Here is a 7,017-nt window from a genome sequence, read left to right as displayed (position 1 = left end):
CCTAAAAATCAGAAGAGCAGACGAAATGTGGGTTGGGGATGAAGCAGTAACATTGAAAGTGAGTATAGTCAATGAAATTTGAGGAGAATAACTGAAAGAAAAAGACTTTATTAAATAATGAGAACAGTTTGGAGAAGGAAGCAAAGGCATAAAGATCATAGTTAACTTACCTGATGTTGTGAGGAGAAGCATAACGGCGTATGGAGAGACAGACAATGTGACATACGTTAGATAAATAGAATTGACAATGATGGACGCAAGACTAACGATGCATTAGAAGTAAGGCCGACATGAACGCGAGGTTGATGGAGAAGAAGAGATGGCATTTTACTATGGGTTAAGGTTGAGAATAAAATAGGAACTCAGAATGAAGATGAAAAAAACTAAAAAGGCTAAGAATTTAGAGGAAACTAAAATGTCTAAGATTTTGGAGGGGCTCCAAATACTACTGAGCAAAAATTAAATTTGCACCTTTACTCTTTTAAAAAAATATTTTATCATAAATTATACTTTTTAAAACATCTTCAATTCGAATATGCCAAATTAAACGTATTATATACATGCTATTATCTGTGCTCTGCTTTGGGTTTTGATGTGTGCTTAATAGGGTTGCTAGTCAGCCGTCATATTAATGGCAATTCTGATTTTTCGATCATGACTAGTCTTAGGCCTGATCCTGATCCGATCAATCATGATACTGAAAAGGAGGCTGAGAAGGAGGAGGTTGTAGTGTTAGAGGAAGAAGATGTACTCTCAGGAGTTAAAGCGTGTTCCAAAAGTCTGATGGGAAGAGTCTTTTCTACAAGGATCTTTTCGTTAGGTACTATGGAAAATGTAAAACCCGGTCAAACCTTAATTAAATAAGTAATTAATTAAATATAGAAAAAAATAGTTAAAAAAATTTAGCAATCAAAATTTGACAATTTAAAAATGATATTTGGACTTAGAGGATTTTTTCGAGTCAGAAAATATATTTTTTTGTGTAAAAATATGTACTGAAAATTTGACCGGTAGTACTGGCTTAGATCTGCCCGGTATTACGCCTGAAAAAAATTAATTATGAATGAAAAATATTAAAAAGCTAAAATTCATGTTTGAGAAGGTAAAAATATTTAAAACACACATTAAAGTGCTAATCTCAAAGGTTTTGGTTCAAAATTGGACCAAACGGGCTATATATGTGAACCGGACCCAAGTTGGATCCAAGCCCAACATATATAAACCCTAACTAAAGGCTATTCAGCACAAACACCCCTTCATTTTGTGCTTCTTTCTGAAATGAGGAAAGAGAGGAAAGAAGAGTGAAACCTTAACCTTTGAAACATTCAATCCACTATAACTTTCTCTCTAGTGCTCTGATTGTCACACTATTTGTGGCCACGCAAAGTCCTTTTCATCCTCTACAATTTTATCCAAAAATATCGGTAAGAATCTTGAGTTCTCATATCCCATTTTTGCAATTCATGATGAATTCAAAATTTGGTTATGAATTTTGAGAAATCTTGTAATTTTGGTTGTTTAGGGATGCTCTAGTACGAGTTATTGGTGAGTTTCATCAACCAATTTCGTGGGTTAAGGTAAGAGATCCTCAAACCCTTGTGATTTATGAGATTTCATGAACCCTAGGTTGATGTATATATGAAATTTTGTATATTAGAGCATTGGGTGATTTTGGTTTACTTTGGGAACTTGAAAAATAGCTTGTGAAACTATTAGGTGAGTTTTAGAGCTAAGGCTTAGTGAAAATTCACAAGTGAAGTGCTTAGTTTTGACTTCCAAGAGGTATGGTTTAAGTTTTCATTTAAATACTATGTAATGTAGTATGAAATCTTATATTTTTATAAAAATTTATTTATTGATCTTTTCAATGGTTCAAGAATGGTTGAAAAGTGAATTTTGTGGAAAAAGATATGAAGGTTTGATATTTGGGTTGAAAAAATGGTTTTTATAACATATTGACTTTTTCAAGTTCTGGTATGGTATGCGTACGCGAGCACTGTCGTGCGTATGCGGGAGTTAGTCTCTGCCAACACCCATGTGTATGCGAACACGGGCTGCGTACGCGAGTTTGTCAAAATGACACGAGCGAGCCCCACTGTCCAAATCTTCCGCATATGTGAGTTTTGAAAATTTACATTCATGCGTACGCGAATATGTACATGCGTACACGAGCACCCTTGTTTTTCTGAAAAGTGAATTTTTAAGTTCTCAACAATTCTTTGAGCCTTCTAAACCTCTATAAACCTCGATAAGAGTCTAGAACTAGTGTAATTAAGGATAAAGGAGTGAGAAATGAGAGTTAATGAAATATGTTAGTGAATCGATAAGAGATGAACAAATAGTGAAGTTGCTGTATGATGAGGATGAATGTGATGATTGACTATGATGATGAATGAGATTAATTAAGATTGAATATGAATTGAAATGAGATTGAAGAGGAGATTGTTAATGAGATTGATAATGAAATGATAATGAGATTGATGTTGAACATGATTCTGATTTAAATATTCCTGCCTGGGTAGATGCAGTGGCGTTGATCCACTTGCTCCATGTTATGGTTTAAGTCTCCTGGGGCAGATGCAGTGATTCGCCCCCACTTGCTTCCAGTTGAGAATGATATGAGATTTGAGAAATTATTTTAGTTTTAAATTTTCCTGGGTAGATGCAGTAGGTTGGCTCCACTTGCTCCAGGTTGAGATATGAGATTCTATAGACACTTCGACGCAAGTTGTGATTGGGCACTTAAACTCCCCGGATTCCCCCAATGAGAAGAGAATTGATTAATGAATGATTATATATATGCATAGACTCTTTGGGATGCGTGTTTAGGGACTATCCAAGGTTCGCTACCGGATATGTCTGATTAGCTTGATAACCGACAGATGAGACTCATCATCCATAGAACAGGCATACATTATTTGTATATGTTTGATTTGTTTGGGTTTGCCTAATTGTATTAGTTTGCCTAAGTGAATATGTTACCTGATTACATGCTATTTGCTTTACTTGAACCTACTTGTGTATTTCCTTGTCTGCATTGATTATGTTTCCTTATTTGAGAGACCCCTCATGCTGGTGTCGGATGACGTTGAGGGCTAATTCTATTTTGATTGGAGAGTTGTGAAAAGATGGACATATGGAATTAGAATTAGAATCCCCTTATGATAGTTGTCAATTTATGGATTAGAGATAATTTAAGATGAATATGATGAGGTATGGAGTTTAAGATTGCTTAGTGAGTCTGTGTTGCCTTATGCAGTATCTATTTGGCACTTTTACCGTACTGAAAATCCATGGGTCGGGGATTATTCTGTATATATCTTCTATTTTCAGATCCAGGTACTGGTGCTCAGCATGAGCTGTGATTCATCTGAGAGATGGCGAAGCTTACTGGACTTCTTTTTTACTTTTGTTTAGATTCTCTCCGCACTTATTTTGAAAAACATATATGTATGTATTTGTTTCTTTTGAAACTTGCCTATAGAAGTTTTGATGTATATTTTGGGAGAGATAAAAAAATACTGTTGTCAAACTGATTTTATTACTGTAACCCTAGTTGGCCTAAACTTTGCAGGTCGCGACTAGTGGCTATTTACTTATGCTTTTATATATATATATATATATATATATATATATATATATATATATATATATATATATATATATATTGTCTTTATTCTGTTCTTCTTTAGTGCTTTACTTTATATCACTTTCTAAACGCTCTTTATCTTTCTTTTATCAATACGTAAGTGGTCCCAATTCGTAATTTTATTTTACTCATTTTCAGGCTTCTTGTCTAATACTTCCTTTCAATTATATATATGTATTATAAATCCACCTTGAGAGGCGTACCACCTTGTTATCATTCGAGCATAAGGATTTGAATATTAGGGTGTTACAAAAAAATGCCTTATAGGCTATATGGACAACCAGCTAGTTTCAGAGTGGCAGATCAAGAAAAGAATCAGTTCTAGTTTTTCTTTGATGATGAATTAGAGGTTAGGAAAATTAAGAATGAGTCTCCATGGCTCTTCAAAGACAAATTTTTACATGTTAAATGCTAGACAGAGGTAGAGGAAACAGAAGGGTTAGATACTTTCTATTTTCCAATTTGGGTCTAACTCTTGGGTCTCCCAGAAAATTATAAAACAATAGATGTTGGGAGAAAACTGGGTGAAAAGGTAGGAGAAGTGATGGACGTTGGAATCTTTGACATACGAGGTAGAGAAGCTAGAATTTTGAAAGCCAGTTATGTTAAATGGAGACAAAGTAGTAAGGGATAACATCAAATTGAAGGGTCCAAATAACAAGGTAGTGGAGGTGGGATTGATATATGAAAGAATTGGCATTTCTTGTACCTATTGTGCTCATGTAGGTCATGGAACTAAAGTATGCAGTAAAGTGATCAAGAACTCAAATTCGAACAATTTAAAGGAGAACAAAGTTGGGGAGTGGCTGAAGGTAGATCAAGTAAGGAGAAGGGTGTATATGAAAGGAAAAGAGGAGAGAAACAAGCCTGATCATAGACCTGGTGCAACATCAAACTGAAAAACAAGGTTCCCCCTTCATGGTTGTTGGACAGTTTTGCCATTCTAAGAATTAAGGAGAAAAACAAGTAGAACAATAGTAATGTTGTCCAAGACAAAGGGAAAAAATATAGGAGAAACGGGGGGTGCGGTGGTTGACAAAGGAAATATGACATTGGAGATACCTCTGAATTTGATGGACATCACCGCAGCTATGAACGTGATGACACTAAAGTCAGATAAGATGCTTCAATATGCAGGAAGAAAGAAAACTGTGAAACTGAAACAAATTGCGAGGCCGGACAGCTCTGAAGGTAAGCGAGTTATTAGAGAAAAAAGAGCAAGTAGAGATAAGAAGAATGATGTAATTTATAAGAGAATTTGCTTGGATATAGATGATGGTCTTGATATGGTGGGGTTGCCAACCTGGAAATGTCGGGATTTTGGGAGACTCCTGATAGTCCACAACCTTAAAGGAATCACCCAATCCTACTCTCCCAAGATTGTTTTTTTATGTGAAACAAAAAATCAATCTTGAATTGTGGAGCAGAAGTTACGGGCTTGTGGTTATAGAGAGTGGCAGCTGGTTAATTCAGAAGGAACATCAAGAGGCTTAACTCTAGCATGGAGGGAGGAGATGGAGGTTTACATAATAAAGCTGCTGATTTTTTAATTGCTACTAGGATTAAAGATACTACTACAAACCTGGAATGAAGTTTTGTGGGTGTGCACTTGTCCACTAATGACCAGAACCGAAGGCAACAATATGACAAGGTATCACTGGTGGTTCAACAACAGCAACAATAGGTTGTAATTGCAGAAGATTTCAATGTTATAACAAGCCAGAGCAAAAAGGAATGAGGTAACAACAAATCCCCCTCTGTTATTGCTAATTTTAATACATTTATTGGGGATAATGCACTGGTAGACATTGGTATGACCAGCTGACCATTTACATGGACCAATCAAAAGAAAGGAGGAGAATTGATTCAAGAAAGAATTGATAGAGTGTTGACAGGTACTAGCTGGTTACAAAAACACCATAGTCCATCTGTGATAAGGTTGTTGGAAGATGGCTCAGATCACGCACCTCTCTTGTTAGACACCAATTCGAGAACTGAGAGAATAAACTAGAGGTTCAAAATTCAGGAGCGATGGTGCGTGATAGATGTAGAAGGCTCAACTATATTTGTACTTGCTCAAAAATAAAAAAAAAATGTAGGTACAAACTAGTTGAGTGGTAGAGATTAAGGGGACCTAACTCAAAAGTTGCTATTGATGAGTTAACTAAGCAAATTGAAGAAATCAGAACAGCAAGGGTACATAGAGGTGATGATCTGCAAGAACTTGAAAGGAAGCTTGAGATTGCCTATCATAATGAAGAGATGTATTGGAAAGAAAATTTAGAGTCAAATGGCTCCAAGCAGGGGCCCAGAATACTAAATTTTTTCATTATAAATTCAAGGCTAGAATTCGTAGGAACAATATTTAGAGGCTATATGGCAAAAATGGGGATGTTGCAAAAACAAACGGAGAGATAGCTAGGGTGGCCGAACAACACTTCCAAAATATATTCACATTGTTAAGAGCACCCGGAACCTTTCTTCTCTGATTTTGAGCCTAATATTACTACTTCCATGGATCGAGGCTATGTAGACCAGTAACTATGGAGGAAGTTAAAAGGGATACATTTAGTGTACACCCCCAAAGTGCTCCGAAAGATGATGGAATGACTACAAAGTTTTTTCAGAATTATTGGGATATTATTAATGGTGACGTCTTTAGAGCTGTTTGAAGCTTCTTTACAGTGGGAGAATCTTAAAGGCGTTCAATCACACCCAAATTTGTATTATTCCAAAAGTCCCGGACACTACTAGGATGATTCAGGTAAGACCTATAAGCCTCTCTACAGTTATTTATAAAATTATATCTAAGGTGATTGTTCATAGACTCTAACCTCTTATGAATAAGCTAGTAAGCCAATCACAGAGTACTTTTATCAAGGGTCATCTTATTACTGACAATATTCTCATTGTCCACAAATGTATGCACTATCTAAAAAACAAAAAACATAGGTGAGATTATGAGATGGCTCTTGGTGCGCGGAATTGAACTCCGCACAACTGAACCGGCAAATGCACCGGTTCGTCCAAGTAATACCTCAGGTGAGGGAGGGTCGAATCCCACAAAGATTGTTGGATTGAGCAAGCAATGCCTATCTTGTAAATCTTAGTCAGGTGATTAGAAAAGATGGTTGTTTGTTTGAAAGCATAAACGAAATAGTAAATAACGAAATACCAGATTGATGTGAAAACACTGATAAAGATTCAGTTAAGGCTTCGGAGATGCTATTTCTTTCCGGATTAACTTTTCTTACTGTCTACTTCAATAACGAATGATTCATTTAATGGCAGCCGTAAGTGACTAACTCATGTCCTCTCATCAAGTTAATCTCTTCTAAATCACAGTAGTCCACCATATCTGAGTAACT

This window comes from Arachis hypogaea, chromosome 11, assembly GCF_003086295.3.
Source record: "Arachis hypogaea cultivar Tifrunner chromosome 11, arahy.Tifrunner.gnm2.J5K5, whole genome shotgun sequence".
In the NCBI taxonomy this organism is placed as follows: Eukaryota; Viridiplantae; Streptophyta; class Magnoliopsida; order Fabales; family Fabaceae; genus Arachis; species Arachis hypogaea.
This window is presented reverse-complemented; position numbering follows the sequence as displayed.